The following is a 16,474-nucleotide window of genomic DNA, read 5'->3' on the forward strand; positions in this document are numbered from 1 at the left end:
TTTTGCCGCACGTCATGACTGCGGTGCTGTAAATGCTGTTTTTAAAAGAGTTCCAGTCGTCTTTTGCGTTTCGTTCTGCATTTCTATGAGACGTGTTGGGAGTCTCCGCAAGTTGTTCGTTGAACTCTTGGTTCTTTTCTGGGTAAGCCGTCTTGCTGATGTTGATCTTGGGCTGACCCTGTCACTTCGAATGATGAAATATCTTTAGTTTCATTTTCATCTTTTTTGGCAATCAGGGAGTGATCGGTGTCGCAATCAGCACTTTGATAGGACCTGATGTTGCAAACATTGTTAAGCACGCTCAGTGATGATCATGTCCAGCTTATGCCAGTGTTTCGATCTTGGATGTCTCCAGAAGACCTTGTGGCCTTTTTCTGAAAGTAGGTGTTTGTCACACAAAGATTGCAATAGCAGCAGAGTTAAAGAAGCTTCTGACCGTTCTCATTATCTTTCCTATGTTGTGGTATCCCAAAACGTTTGGCCATGGTTCTCTGTCGGCACCAACTTCCGCGTTTAAGTCGCAAAGGAGTAATATGTGCGGGTGTGTCTTTTTTACGAAACCCGCCGAAACGCGACGAAACCCGACGAATCCCGACAAAGTTATGGGAAGTAGGTAGTAGTGGGGAGTGAACCTGGAACTCAGGGAAGTGTACACCATTGGGGAGTGAACCTGGGACTGGGTTTCGGCGGGTTTCGTAAAAAAGAACTAGTGCTTTTTTACGAAACGCGCCGAAACCCGCCGAAACCTGACAATATCCAGCAAAGTTATGGGAAGTACACAACTGTGGGGAGTGAACCCGAGACTCAGGGAAGTGAACACCAGTCGGTAGTGAACCTGAGACTAAGGTTATCGGCGGGTTTCGGCGGGTTTCGTAAAAAAGAATTAGTGCTTTTTAGATATTCCCAGGTTAACTCCCCACTGGTGTGCAATTCCCTGAGTCCCAGGTTCACTCCCCACTGACGCCCACCTCCTATAGTGTCAGATTCATTCTCCTCTGGTACCCAACTCATATAGTTCGGCTCGGATACCCACATTTATCCATCTCCTACAGTCCCAGGTTAACACTCAATTGGTTTGTACTTCCCTGAGTCCCAGGTTCACTCCCTACTGGCGTCCATCTCCTATAGTGTCAGGTTCATTCTCCTCTGGTACTCAACTCCCATATCCGGCTTGAACTTTCAATGGTATCCATCTCCCTTTAGTCCCAGGTTTATTTCCCACTGATATCCTTTTTGCATAGTCCCAGGTTCACTCCCCACTGGTGTACACCACCCTAATTCCCAGGATCACCCCCCCCCCCCCCCCCCCCCCACTGTTGCCAAACTCCCATAACTTTGTCGGAAATTGTGGGTTTCAGCGGGTTTCGTAAAAAAGCACTAATTCTATTTTACGAAACCCGCCGAAACCCGCCGATAACCTTAGTCTCAGGTTCACTTCCGACTAGTGTACACTTCCCTGAGTCTCAGGTTCACTCCCCACAGTTGTCTACTTCCCATAACTTTGCTGGATATTGTTTCGCCGGGTTTCGGCAGGTTTCGGCGGGTTTCGTAAAAAAGCACTAGTTCTTTTTTTACGAAACCCGCCGAAACCCAGACCCCGGTTCATTCCCCAATGGTGTACACTTCCCTGAGTTCCAGGTTCACTCCCCACTGCTTCCTACTTCCCATAACTTTGTCGGGATTCGTCGGGTTTCGTTGGGTTTCGGCGGGTTTTGGCGGGTTTCGTAAAAAAGACACACCTATATGGTATCCGCTTCTGGGATCTTGCCAGATTTCGATACCAGTAAGAGGAGACACTGGGTGGTTGTGAATCGGCTTCGGTCGAGGAGCTGCCTCACAGCAAAGGCGCTTCATCAGTGGGGACTTTCTACCTGTCCTACATGTACCCGATGTGGGCAAGAACCCGAAACAGCAGAGCATCTAGTTGAACGGTGTGTTTTGACGATACTACCGGGCGGGTTCGCGACGGTGCACGAATGCGAACCGGGCTTTGCTGATTGGGTCGATCGTCATAACATAGTAGTGTGATAACCATAAGAAGCTGCTGCCAAGGAGGAAAATGTGCTACGCTTCTAGGATCTTGTTAGCAACGGTGTCTAATGACTCGTGGAACTGGTCCTCTCCTTCAACCAAAGCTTGCAGTTTGGGGCGTAGACGCAAACAAGTTTCACCGAACCCTGGATGGATGACAGGCGCAGTGGAAACATTCTTTCTGTACTGTCTGTTTGGGGTTCAATCATGCGAAGCAATATATGACATACTGCAAATCCAACACGGTGCTCCCTCGCTTCCTCAGTGCCTTATCCTTCCAGAAGAAAGTATAGTGTTCCTCTTTCAGGGATCCTGCCTATGGATGTTCCGTTTCCTTCAGGGCTGCTTTGTCAATGTTCAGTCTGTTCAGCTCTCGATCAATCACTGTTGTCTTTCGAGCATCTGTCAGTTCTGGGCGCATAGTTCTTACATTCTAGCTTGCTAATCGAAGAGCTGGAGACTTCGTTTTTTTCCTTTGCCTTTTGGTCCACGGATGAACGACCCAATTGTCAAGCTTGTCGTCTCTAAGCTCCTTGCACCCTCTGCCTGAAGCAGGAAGATCGTACCTTGTCAGCACCTTTATGGTTGGGAACTCAGCTAGGATTACGATGATACCTCCCGCCGTCGAAGACAACCCGTAGCGTCCAATTCTATTCCAATCGAGCAGGTACTTATCACTCGTAGACTGCTGTCTTCCGTGTTGTTACTCTTCACCGGTGAAGGTGAGGCTGGAGTGTCTTCTCCAGTAACCAGGAACCATCCCCAACCCCCTCTCTTCCTCCCTGGTGTGGTCCAAAGGATCATAGTGTGGGTAGATGGAGCTCGATAGCCTTGACAGGCAATAATAATAATAATAATAATAATAATAATAATAATAATAATAATAATAATAATAATAATAATAATAATAATAATAATAATAATAATAATAATAATAATAAAATAATAATAATAATAATATACTTTATTCATTAAAAAAATGGAAATTCGTTTACAGGCGTGGCATGCAAGAAAATTTATAAACACAAAGTTGAGAATCAATGGCGACAATGTATACACACACATATGATATATATATATATATATATATATATATATATATATATATATATATATATATCTATAATATATATATATATATATATATATATGTGTGTGTGTGTGTGTGTGTGTGTGTGTGTGAGTGTGTGTGTGTGTGTGCATATTATGTACAAAAAAATGTAAGAATATACAACCAAGAACCAAAAGCAACACTTATATATTAATTTAATAAATTGAGATAGGCCATACCTCTGGCCTTTAGTCCGAACTCGTGTGTATATTTAAAAGATAGACCTAGTATTTAATTTAAATCAATCCCTTTCATATTGTATTATCATCTCCTGTAAAGCTATCGTTTCATCCTGTTTAAATTGGATAGTATGAGCTGGTTTCATTTGAACAGGAGGGAACAAAAAATCAATTGCACATCCAGAAAGACATTAAATAATAAAAGGATCAGAGGTATACATTTTCCAAGTAGATTTAAATAATTCAGTTCTGCCCCCCATGCAAATGGGTTACCTTATCCTTTAATTCCTCCTTTTGAATGTGTGTTGCTTGTGGTGTTGTTTGTGGTTGTTCCAAGTCCTTGTATTCCCCCGAAAGGTGTTTGTCCCCCCTCCTTGACCTTTCCATGGTTGGCCTTTGCCTAAAAAAGGAAACCTTTTCTGGCCATGGGACTGGTGCGGGGAAAATCTCCTTGTGATTTTTGCCACTCGAATAGAATCGTTCATGTCTCTAATCTTATCTTTAATGTTGCTCCCAAATAACTTGTCACTAACAGGATAGGAAGCGGTACAGAGAGCGTTGAGGTCATCTCTAATTTCACCACGAAGTGACTGTCTTCTATAAATATCCAAACTATGAGAGGCATTGGTGAGCAAAGCGACTCTATCCGAAATATTTTCCAGTACTTCTTTGTTATCTCCTTTCACCATCTCCATAGCCCTGCAAACAGCAGTAATGGCTTTCATAAGCGATACCTGCACTTTCTGCAAGGATGCGTCCCTCATTCTAGAGGCAGGGGATATCTGTTTAAAAACCTCCTCATTGCATTGGACAACCTCTAGTCTAGAGCAATTGGCTGGCACTGGATATTTTTCAGAGAGAGCAGTAACCGTATCCTTGGGCAGACCGTCACATATAACATGTGTAACACCAGTTGAAACATTCTCTGCCAGCACCTTCCCTTTCACTTCTGTCCTGCCTACCACATTCTCGAAATATGAGAATGCCTGCTCCGTCATCCCTGTATCTCTGCTACTGCCTGGCACCACATTAACTGACCGCGAAAGGTCAGCATTACATACATCTTTACTGCCTGATCGCGAAAGATCAGACTCAATGTCATCATTACACATTGGCCGCGAAAGGCCAATATTGACATTAGCATCTTCCTCCTCCATTTCATTAAAACGGTCAAAGGCCTCCTTCATTTGGCTCACCACTGGCACCAATCCCATCAACACACTGAGTTGTTGTTTTATTTCATTAAAGTCCAGTTCACTGCTACCAACGCTACTACTACCAGCACCGAAACTGCTCCCCTCCGTTTTCTTTCCTTTACCTTTCCCCTTCACACCTCTTACACTTCCTTTCCCAACACATTCCTTCTCGCTCGCCCCGTCTTTCACTTCATCACCTCCTTTCCCTTTCTTATCGTCCGCTCGGCTACTCTCGATTGTTTCTTTCTCCATCACCGTCTCAGAACCAAAAATGGCGTTCATTGTTTGTAAACAAAAGGACCGAGATGGCAGGCGATAAATAGGCGTTAAACTATTGTTTAAAATTGCACAAGTTTTACGAATATATACACTATCCAGATGAATGAATTCACAACATATAAATTGAACACAATTCCGTTTGAAAATATAGAATAATAATATATAGAATTTAAATCAAATTGAAGTTGGTGGGCTCAAGTGATCAACGCTAAAGCAACGCTAAAAGTGATCACGTGACGCAGCGCTTCCTCCAAGTGGCTCCTATCAGCATTAAAGTAGACGGAATAATTTAAATCACAGTTGCGCGTCAAAAATTCGAACACCATGTGGCAAAAATGAATTAAGGTGACGTGTTGTCTTGTTTTCTTGGAGAACTTAATATATTTGCGAAGGGGGTGATCGCCATCTTTCATAACTTTCTCCATTTTACTTAGACAAAATCTCTTGAACAGTTCTCCACATTGTAAATTGGGTGAGTATAACTCCTGGCTTTATCAATTATCCGATCAATTTTCTTCATGTCGCAAATACTGGTATTTCCGCACCATACTGTAATACAAAAGTAATAACGGTCTCTAAAACGGATCTATAAAAAAAGGGCGCATAACGTTTTGTCTATGTAAAATTCTGAAAGCCACACCGCCTCCCGTTCTTTTATCACTTCTCACGCGGTCACCTGTGTGTAGGGTAAAACCTTCCAACTAGAATCCACATAATGGTGTGTCCGGTGACAGCCATGTCTGGGTCAGTGAGATGATCGACGCGGTTCTGTAATCATTATTGTACTTGGTGAGTGAGTACAGCTCATCCGATTTGCCCTCAACGACCGCACATTACCGGTTACAACAATTGGGAGGAATGGGCGATGCTGACGACGGTCACGTTTCGTTTTAATGCCTCCTTTCCTCCCCCTTATTCGTGGCTTGATAAAATCGGTATTCACTAACAATGGTTCCGTGAAGGGGGGCAAAGCTGTCTCAACTCACCGGAAGAATAATAAATGGACGACGGTGTATTACTACTACTACTACTACTACTACTACTACTATTACTACTACTACTACTACTACTACTACTACTACTACTACTACTACTACTACTACTACTACTACTACTACTACTACTAATACTACTACTATTACTACTACTACTACTACTACTACTACTACTACTACTACTACTACTACTACTACTACTACTACTACTACTACTACTACTACTACTACTACTACTACTACTACTACTACTACTACTACTACTACTACTACTACTACTACTACTACTACTACTACTACTACTACTACTGTAAGAGAGTAAGCTTATGCAAAGGGCTATCTAAGAATTTTAGTGCCGGATGGTAAATTGTTCCAGCAAATGGGTTTATTGAGTTCACAATGCAATTATATCCATAGTTTGTGAATGATACGTTTGGGACAGTTTTAGGTCCAAGTTAGTGCACAGGTTTTTGTGTTGAGTACTAGTTACTACTACTACTACTACTACTACTACTACTACTACTACTACTACTACTACTACTACTACTACTACTACTACTACTACTACTACTGTAAGAGAGTAAGCTTATGCAAAGGGCTATCTAAGAATTTTAGTGCCGGATGGTAAATTGTTCCAGCAAATGGGTTTATTGAGTTCACAATGCAATTATATCCATAGTTTGTGAATGATACGTTTGGGACAGTTTTAGGTCCAAGTTAGTGCACAGGTTTTTGTGTTGAGTACTAGTTATTCATCACTAAATAGACTTGACTAAACATACAAATAACTATATACTACATATACTATAGAATGACTTTCAGTTAACTACTACTACTACTACTACTACTGTAAGAGAGTAAGCTTATGCAAAGGGCTATCTAAGAATTTTAGTGCCGGATGGTAAATTGTTCCAGCAAATGGGTTTATTGAGTTCACAATGCAATTATATCCATAGTTTGTGAATGATACGTTTGGGACAGTTTTAGGTCCAAGTTAGTACACAGGTTTTTGTGTTGAGTACTAGTTATTCAATCATTCTTAAATTGGTTTAGGGACATTGGAACAGGTGAAAGGGACATAAATCAAAATAACGTTATATGACAAAAGGTGGGGTTTGACATTAATATGTAGGAATTGACGTTTCAGGTTTGAATATGATTTGATCTTACTTTTAGGGGGTGGAATTTATACTGTCAGGGAACTGTCGAAACTCGTAAGAGGTGTGGTTTTAATGGAATCATGGGTAAAAATTTCGATAGGTATAAAATTAGGTGTTTCTAATGAAAACGGGATTTGGCATTCTTCTTTACGATGAGCTGCACGTTTCTAAGTATGCTGCCAGTGCTAAAGTCCTACTAAGAATCCATATTTTACGGACTTTGAATTATTCCACGCATATTGAAAATGGTTACTTAGGCAAAATGACTTTACACTGGACTGATTTTACGGATTTGGAATTTATGAAACTGATTGAATTATGACCATGCTATTTGATTTGGATTTGGAATTAATCATGATTTGGATTTTGAATTTATCAAAACAAAAAAAACTGTAAGAAATGAAACTTGGAATCTGGACTTTTATTTGAATGTCTTGATGTTGTGCATTCAGTTATCATCATCGGCCCTTGAACTCTTTCGTCATTATTAACATCTAAAACACAACGCAAAGGATAATATTACTATCTATCAAAAACACCACTATGCTATCACAAGCCATTACATATGTGTGCAACTACGCCACACTACTACTACTACTACTACTCCTACTACTACTACTACTACTACTACTACTACTACTACTACTACTACTACTACTACTACTACTACTACTACTACTACGACACGACGACGACGACTACTACTGATATTTTATATTATTATTATTATTATTATTATTATTATTATTATTATTATTATTATTATTATTATTATTATTATTCTTATTATTATTTTATAACAATGGTGGATATAATCAGTTTCACTCTGACGCAATCCGTTTTTCTTCTCACTGACACCAACGACCTTGAAATACTGTCCCAATGTCAATAGGGAACAAAAGTGTGAAGTAAAAAAAAAATTGGTTCCTATCACATTGGAAGTGTAAAGCCACTCTTCTGCAGGACTGAATCATACTTTGTGTACATGATCTTCCGGTTTTAGAGTGATGACATCTTATCTTGTCTAAATATATGCTGCTCGTCATTAAAGATCATACATCCTCGTAATCCTTAGAAACTGCCTATATATCCTGCTACTAAAATAGTTGTGCCACCTTATGATTCAATATAATGTAACCTATTCATTAAAAGTCTCCCGTAGGACTGGTTACAGACACACTTCCAAGGATTCATGAACAGGAAAATATAATTTGTGACGTCATGATTTTTCATCCCTATTAAGCGTCATCCAAAGACTAACTAATACCATTAACTGAATCGAGCCTTCCTGTGTTATACTGTTGTTTTAAATCAATATCCACCCCATTCACCCTTTTCACTTAGGTATTATTTCTTGCAATGCGGAAGAAAAATGCACGAGTGAGATAGTAGATCGCTGCTATAGAAATCCTGTACCGGGTAAAGAAGCGGAGGATGATTGTTGGTGAGTTAACTGAAAACTATTTTTTCTCAATTTTTATACTTTAATTGAAATCAATTACTGGTGAGTCAATTGAAAATTAAATATAGCTATTCCATTTTTATCGTTTACAACAAGTCGAACAGTAAGTTTAAATTCTAGAGTAATCAGACTTCAGCATGTATATAGAACAATTTTCAGACCTTGACTTTGCAGACGACATTGCATTGATTTCACATACACATCAACAGATGCAAAATAAGACTGAAACCCTAGCTGTAACATCGTCAAGATGGGGGTTTTAACATTAATAAAGCGAAAACAAAGTTTTAAAGATTAGGAGCTACCAACAAAATAAAAAACAAAAAACAATACAGATTTCAAATGAAACCCTAGAACAAAAAGAGGTCAATACTGGGCAGTGTAGTAGACACAAATGGAGGCACGGACAAGGATGTCGCATCGAGAATTGGTAAAGCATGTACAGCCTTTCAAATCCTGAAAAGACGTTGGGGTCTCGAGTCTCGAGTCTCGACAAAACTAAGAATTTTTACTACTAATGTAAAGTCTGTAGCAAAGCTAAGACTTTTCAACTCAAACGTGAAGACTGTTCTACTGTATGGATATGAAACTTGGAATGCATCGCAGGCATGTATAAGGAGGATACAGATTTTCGTAAACAAGTGCATGCGTAAGCTACTCAGAATAAAATGGATAGAATTAAGTATGGAAATGAACACAGCGGAAACCAATGGGAGAAGAAATATGAAGAAGACGATGGAGGCGGATTGGACACACCCTTAGAAAGAATGACTCCACTATAAAAAAGAAAGTAATGGGCTAGATCCCTCAGGGCAGAAGATCAAGGGGAAGGCACTAGGAACATGGAGAAGAATTAAAGAAGCTGATATATAGAGAAGTGATAAGACAGGGAACGAGTTTAAAAACTTAGCTCAGGATAGAGAAGGATGGAAACTGTTTGTCTTGGCCTATACCCTGACCCAGGGTGAAAAAGGCAATGATGATGATGATGTCTGTATCACTATATGGATCGGAAACATGGAGGACAACCAGAGGCATCGCAAACAAATTACAGACTTTTATAAACAAATGTCTAAGGATGGTTTTTGACATCAGTTGCATGTATAAAGTCAGAAATGAAAATCTTTGGGAAACTGCCAATCAACAACCTATAAATATACAAATCAGAAAGAGGAAATGGGCATGGGGGTGGATAGAAATCCTTCCCGCAACATCACAAGACATGCTCTGGCATGGAATCCTCAAGAAGAAAGAAAACCAGAGAAGCCAAGAAATAGGGGACGCAGAAATAGGTGTGGTGAAGAAGCACGGTGGAGGAAGCAAAGAGAAGCAAACTTAACATGCAGGTCGAGACATGACGCACTGTTAGGCGCATTGCATTATTTCGACAAAGACAACACTGTGAGCGGCGCAACTAGTTAACTGATACGGAGACAAGACAACGCAATCTCGTTTTGAGAGGCTGAATCATATATTTTTCCAAGACCAACAATCCGTTAGCGGCGGAACTCGACCGCTACAAACTTACATCGATGCGAAGAAGCGAGTAAAGCTTTCAAATCACTGCGCCGTTAGGACCGACCAACCATCACAGCATACACACCACACACACACACACACACACACACACACACAAACGATTATAATTATATATATATATATATATATATATATATATATATATATATATATAATATATATATATATATATATATATATATAATATATATATATATATCGTAGTAGTAAGCATCGCAGTCTGCATGACGCTTGCTGAGAATTGTGTGATTCAGACAAGGTCGATGAGTATATCTGCCCTCTCCATCCATGTTGTTAATAGTTTCCATTGGTAACGGTCCTGTGCCAGAGTTTTGAGGCTGTACGGAGGGCACTGCAGTATTTCTTAGTTCTTCAGGTATTAATTCTGTTATGTAGAGAGATCCTGATTTAGTGTAGTTACTATTGATGTTGGTGGTCTCCTTACATATTTGTTGCAGTGAAGGAAATATTCTGTCATTGTAGTTTGTGCCGAGATGTTATCTTCTCAACGTAAGATGTGACCAAATAACCGCCATCGCTGTTCTTTTATTATTGTATTCAGGCGTTGGAACCTGCAATTTTCATAGAGATCAGTATTTGTAATTGTCTCTGGCCAATAGATTCCGATTACGCGACGTAATTGTTTGCGGTGGTATGAATGAGACTTTCTAAGTTCTTTTTTGTGAGGCCCCAGGTTCCACAGTTATATGTCAATATCTGAATAATCAGTGCCTCGTAAATCTGTACTCGTCTATTCTTACTGAATAATTCCATAAATTTTGGAGTTGGTTGAATGCATTGGTGGCCAGCTGCTTTCGTTTTCTGATGTCTTCATTTTCGTTGATCAAATTGCCTAGTTTACGTACACTTTTCCATTCATTTCAATTTCTGTTGATTTTTGTATGTTCTGTTTTGGATTGATTCACTTTCAAATTCCATGCTTCTAAGGTGGTTGATATTATGGGCATGTATATTTTTGCTTGATGTTCTGATTCAAAGATCAGGTCTGTATCATCTGCGTATATCAATTCACGAGTGATCTTCTTTATTGGTGGTAATTTTCGTCTTAGATCTTTCATGGCCGATACGATATATCACCCAAACACACACGGAACATTTTTTAAGCATTTGACCTTCCAATTTCTTGCCTTTTGAGGAGATGTAGAATTTACCCTAATAAAACAAATTGACTTAAGTATATGGTCTTATATAACACTAGCCTTGGATCGGAAGGTCACGGGTTCAAGTCCCACGCTGAGCAGGGCATGGGTGAATCCTTGGAAAAGACTCTTCACTCACATTATCTCACCGTACTATATAATGAGTACTCAACCGTTAACAGCATTGTCTATGTCCTAAAAATTGTAATATCGCTTCAAAGACGTCATGCCTTATCCTACATGTTTAGTGTTACTGTTTGTTAGAGAACCCTTGAAAAGCGTTTTGAGCACGTTTGGTGGATATTGTGATATATAGGACCTCACGTTTTGAAAGTCTCGTATAATTTTTGGCTTAAAATTTGATGTTCAACTACTCGTCCTACTCGACATAACCCCTTATTAAGGCGGTGAGTCACAAATATGACAAATTCCGACATGTATATTTTAAAAATTACACCCTTTCCCAAAGGCATTATTAGATCTCGTCGCCTAGGCATTCCATGAAGGAATATAGATAATCCATCAACAGGAATCACCCATGTTGTCAAAAGTGAACAAATTTGGGGTTAATAATCTTGCCCAGGGAAAAAAAACGAAAGTGCCCGAAGCGGGGTTCGAACCCGAGACCTTCCACATCATAATGTAACCTCTCGGGCACTTTTCCATTATGTCATATATATATATAAAGTTTAGTTTTCTATTATTTTTTTAAAGCGGCGTTATATTTTATTCAGGTTTTACCGTGCCATTACTAAATGCCTTTTGAAACTTGAAGACAAATGCACAGGGACTTCCGGAGAAGAGTATTTCCGGTCACAATTGGAATTTAGTCGTGAACATGGAAGTCAATGCCCAGGTAATGTTATACAGTGCTATTACTATTACAATGGGATTCAATAGTCTGATGTCACATCCGCCCAGAAACTAGCAGTTTGTTCTAAACAAAGAAAGTCGGTACTTTTTATTCTTCTTACTGGCTATAACATTTTCACATTTCATGTGATAAGAATGTATAAAAGTCAAAACATGATAAGATTTATGATGTTTTTCTCCTATGGATACACTTTTATGCTCATCGGAGAAGTATTTCATAAGGGCGTCCACCATTGTTCCGATAGTTTAGAACCAGTTACTATATTACTATGCGTCATTGCGAGGGAAGTGACGTCACGACTGTTGAAGCCTATTGCAGTGTGATACTCCAATTAAAAATGATGGCCGAAACAGATATTTAACACTTAAAACAAGAATCCACATAAATAAATAAATATGACCCAAGGCTTCAAAATGGTTTTATGTCGCACGGCTATATGGTCGTGTTGTATGATACTGGCCTTCGGATCGGGAGGTTCAAGGTTCGAGTCCCGCTCTGAACGGCGCATAGTTGAATCTTTGGAAACGGCTCTATGCTCATCGGACTCAGGTGTAAACTGAGTACTTGGCCGCTATCGTAACCCCACAATGCTTGTATAGTGTGATACACGCGAGGGCTCAAAGCGTAAAACGCGGACCTTTGTAAAGAAGAATATTATAGGCATCAAAATCGTCCCAACTATCCAGTAACCTGTGTAGTGTAATGGTAGCACGTCTGACCGGAAATCAGTAAATCAGCTCTGAGGTTCGATCCCCAGTCGATGAAGAATGACTTTTTGGGATTGTTTGTTTTTTCTTCTTGTATTTTTCTCTCTTGCTTTGTCTAGCTCTGTTTCATACACACTTTTTCAGATCCATATCTTCTACCTGTGCCCGCTCTCCAATTTCTCCATTTGATCAACTCGAAGAAAGAGATAACATTCATGCACGTGTTTCTACACCAATATTTTGTTTTCGCTCTGATTTTAAAAAAAATTATTGTTCTTGATTTTTCCAGGCTTACCGGACGGTACCTGCTATTTCAACATTGCAAATCCTTGTATTAACTCAGCCCCTTGGGATGTCATGTTTAAAAAATCACTGTCAAGCGACGAAAAAAAGAAACAATGCAAGGAATTCCTAGGGTAAGACACAAGAAAGTTGCTAGAAGCTGTGGATTGTCCAAAAAATAACATTGAACGAAAAAATAATTTAAAAAAAGAACTCATATATCACACGATATCCACTAACCATGCTCAAAGCGCTTAACATAGGGTCCGTAGCCAACAGAAACACTTAAAATTTAAGACAAGACATGACGCCTGTTATGCGAAAATACCATTTTTTTTCGACAGAGACTACGCTGACAGTAGTATGGGGAGAGCTATGTGGTCTTGTGGTATGCCACTCGCTTTCGGATCGGAGGGTCCTGGGTTCAAGCCTCACTAGGCGCATAGTTAAGTCCTTGGAAAAGGCTCTTTACTAGCATTGTCTCATCGTACTCAGGTGTAAAATAGCACCTGGAAGTTAACAGCGTCGTCTGTGTTGGAAAAAAATGTAATATCGATTAACAAGCATCATGTCTCGTTCTGCGTGTTACGTGTTGCTGTTGGTCAGGGACCATTTGTAAAGCGCTTTGAGCACATTTAGTGGATATTGCTCTACATAAAAGCTCAATTTAAAAAAGAATGTTTTTAGCATGTGAATGTGAATAAAGAGACTTTTCCAAGGAATAAATTATGCGCCGTTCAGAACGGAACTCGAACCCATCTCAAATCTTCCGATCCGAAGGCAAGTGTCATATTATCATAAAACCACACAGCCGCACATGATGAATATTGTCAGCATGAAAAGTAGTCTTTAAGAGACGTAAGGCCCTTGGAGCTGGAGTTTATCCCTGTTTCTGTAGCGTGAAATAGACAATAGAAATTGATTTGGATAGGACGCTAGTCTATGTTAAACTAACCAGGTTCAGTAAAGTCTTTCAGACCCTGCTACCCCTACCCAATAATCGCTAGGCGGACAGATAGGGTTGTCAGAAAAAATAATCTCAACTTCATACAGGATTGATCTCGGTATTCTCACATGTGAGAGAATGATAGAATTGGGGTTTTTAAAAAAGTCTTCTTCACATTAGGAGTGGAACCTGAAACCTACAGATCACAAGCTGATTGCCATGCCACTAGTCCGTAAAGCCCGGTATACTCTTTTCTTAATGTCCCAATATTCATGAAAGATTAAGAAAGTGGGGTGTGGGCGCGGGGGGGGGGGGGGGGAGTTTGGGTTGGGGGGGGGGGGCAAGTGATTCCATAGTTAGGAAAATATGGAGTGTGATTTCCTTTCCTTCTTGATATTTGCTTTTATGGATAGATAGTATTATTTATATTCTCTCAATATTGGTGAATCAGAAAATCAGAACTACTCCGCAAGCATTAATTAATGGGCTTATCATCCAAACGATTAATTAACCAAAATATAAATTGCTAGGTGTATTGAATTAATAGTATATAACACTACTTTTGACCTATGGATTTGTCATTTCAGACCACAAGCGAAAGGAATAAAGGATTGCATTCGTAGTCTTAAACCAAAATGTCAACCATACATGGAAAAAAGGATCAACAAGGATATCAAAGATATTGAGGAAGTTGAAGAATTATGTGCGAAATACAGTTGAGGTATCAAGTTAAATTATCATAGTCGTTTACTCTAGAACTTACTACTACTACTACTGCTGCTGCTACTACTACTACTACTACTACTACTACTACTACTACTACTACTACTACTACTACTACTACTACTACTACTACTCTAATAACTATCTACTAACTACTACTACTTCTACTACTACTACTACTACTCTACTACTACTAACTACTACTACTACTACTACTACTACTACTACTACTACACTCTATACTACTACTATGCTACTACTACTACTATTATTATATTATTATTATTATTATTATTATTATTATTATTATTATTATTATTATTATTATTCATATTCATTCCAATAATCAATGTCATGATTGTCTTTGAATTATTGCCATCATCACTCATACAATATCATTGTACTCTCTTTTACCCAGATATTATGAATGAACCTCAAAATTGTGATAAGCTACTGCAACTGACGACGATGATAAAGATGAGTCATAATGAAAATGCTGCTGCTGCTGCTGCTGCTGATGATGATGATGATGATGATGATGATGATGATGATGATGATGATGATGATGATGATGATGAAGAAGATGTTAGTGGTGGTTGCGGCGGTGATGATGATGATGATGATGATGATGATGATGATGATGATGAAGATGATGATGATGATGATGATGATGATGAGAATGAGGATAATGACGTCGACGACGACGACGACGAAGACGACAACGAAGCATTGACAATCTATGAAAACTGAAACACTATTATTTTAACCATCATTTGTTAAATATCTCTTTCACCCAGATACTTTGAACCTCCAGTTCAATCAGAAAGAAAACTACACATCGGAGAATTAATGAAAAGACGTGTTTTACAAACAACCTTATGAACTGGATATTACGTAAAAGTAAACTGTTTATCTTAATAAAATGATAACTCTCTTAAATAGGGTCGTTATTTCTTTATGTACATGTAATGTCTTGTTTTAAAATAGAGCTTTTATCTAGCGCAATATCCATTAAACATGCTAAAAGCGTTTTACAATGGGTCTCTGGCCAACAGCAACACTTAACATGTAAGACGTGACATGACGCCTGTTAGGTGATAATGCACCTTTTTTTCGGACAGAGACAACGCTGTAAACGAGCAGGTACTTATTTTACACCTGAGTACGGTGAGAGAATGTGAGTTAAGAGTCTTTTCCAAGGACTCAACTCTGCGCCGAGCGAAGCTCGAACCCAGGATCTTCCTATCCGAAAGCAATTGTCATATACCCACATACCACGGGCCACAGAATTTATTGAGAAAAAGCGGCTATAGATACATAGTGGAGGACAAAATAACCACACCTCTCGGACAGTCGTCAAATGTAAATAATGGCCGTGATTGGTAAACATAACGAACTACCCATGTTTTACTATCGATGGTTTGTATCTAAGTAAATACCTACTGTTCTACTACTTCATCAGAAGAACCAACACAGAAAATTATGTGTAAACTTAAACTTTTATAATAAGATTGAGAAAATATTGTGATAACTGGTTATCCATTTGGTGGTATATAAACAAACAATAACAATGATCAGAGAGGTCGATTTCATTCACGTTATTGTTTTTAAACCAAAACAAACAAAAAAAACCCAAAAAAAACTACGTATGTCCGAGCTAGAGTGAAGGTGTGTTACAAATTCCATTTTTTAATTGGTCAAAAATCTACTGGTTAATTATGCTCTTATTGGGAAGTACTCATAACAAATATTCTATCAAAATAGCGTGACTGACTGTACTTTTTTTCATTTGAACTGGACTTTCAAGGGAAGTTACTCATAGCGAAATTT

The 16,474-nt window shown here is 39.0% G+C and overlaps 1 long non-coding RNA gene across 2 annotated transcripts; it reads left to right on the forward strand.

The window, feature by feature from the left end:
• Nucleotides 1–8,241: 8,241 nt before the first annotated feature.
• LOC144957953 (uncharacterized) lies at nt 8,242–15,583 on the forward strand. Of its 2 annotated transcripts, none has more exons than XR_013642271.1 (5): nt 8,242–8,395; nt 11,847–11,968; nt 12,983–13,109; nt 14,509–14,642; nt 15,442–15,583. It is a non-coding gene; the product is annotated as an uncharacterized LOC144957953 (long non-coding RNA). The 2 variants fall into 2 exon arrangements; XR_013642272.1 differs by lacking the exon at nt 15,442–15,583 and adding an exon at nt 15,063–15,435.
• Nucleotides 15,584–16,474: the final 891 nt, after the last annotated feature.

This window comes from Berghia stephanieae, chromosome 12, assembly GCF_034508935.2.
Source record: "Berghia stephanieae isolate SIO BIC M18660-M18661 chromosome 12, UCSD_Bste_1.3, whole genome shotgun sequence".
NCBI lineage: Eukaryota > Metazoa > Mollusca > Gastropoda > Nudibranchia > Aeolidiidae > Berghia > Berghia stephanieae.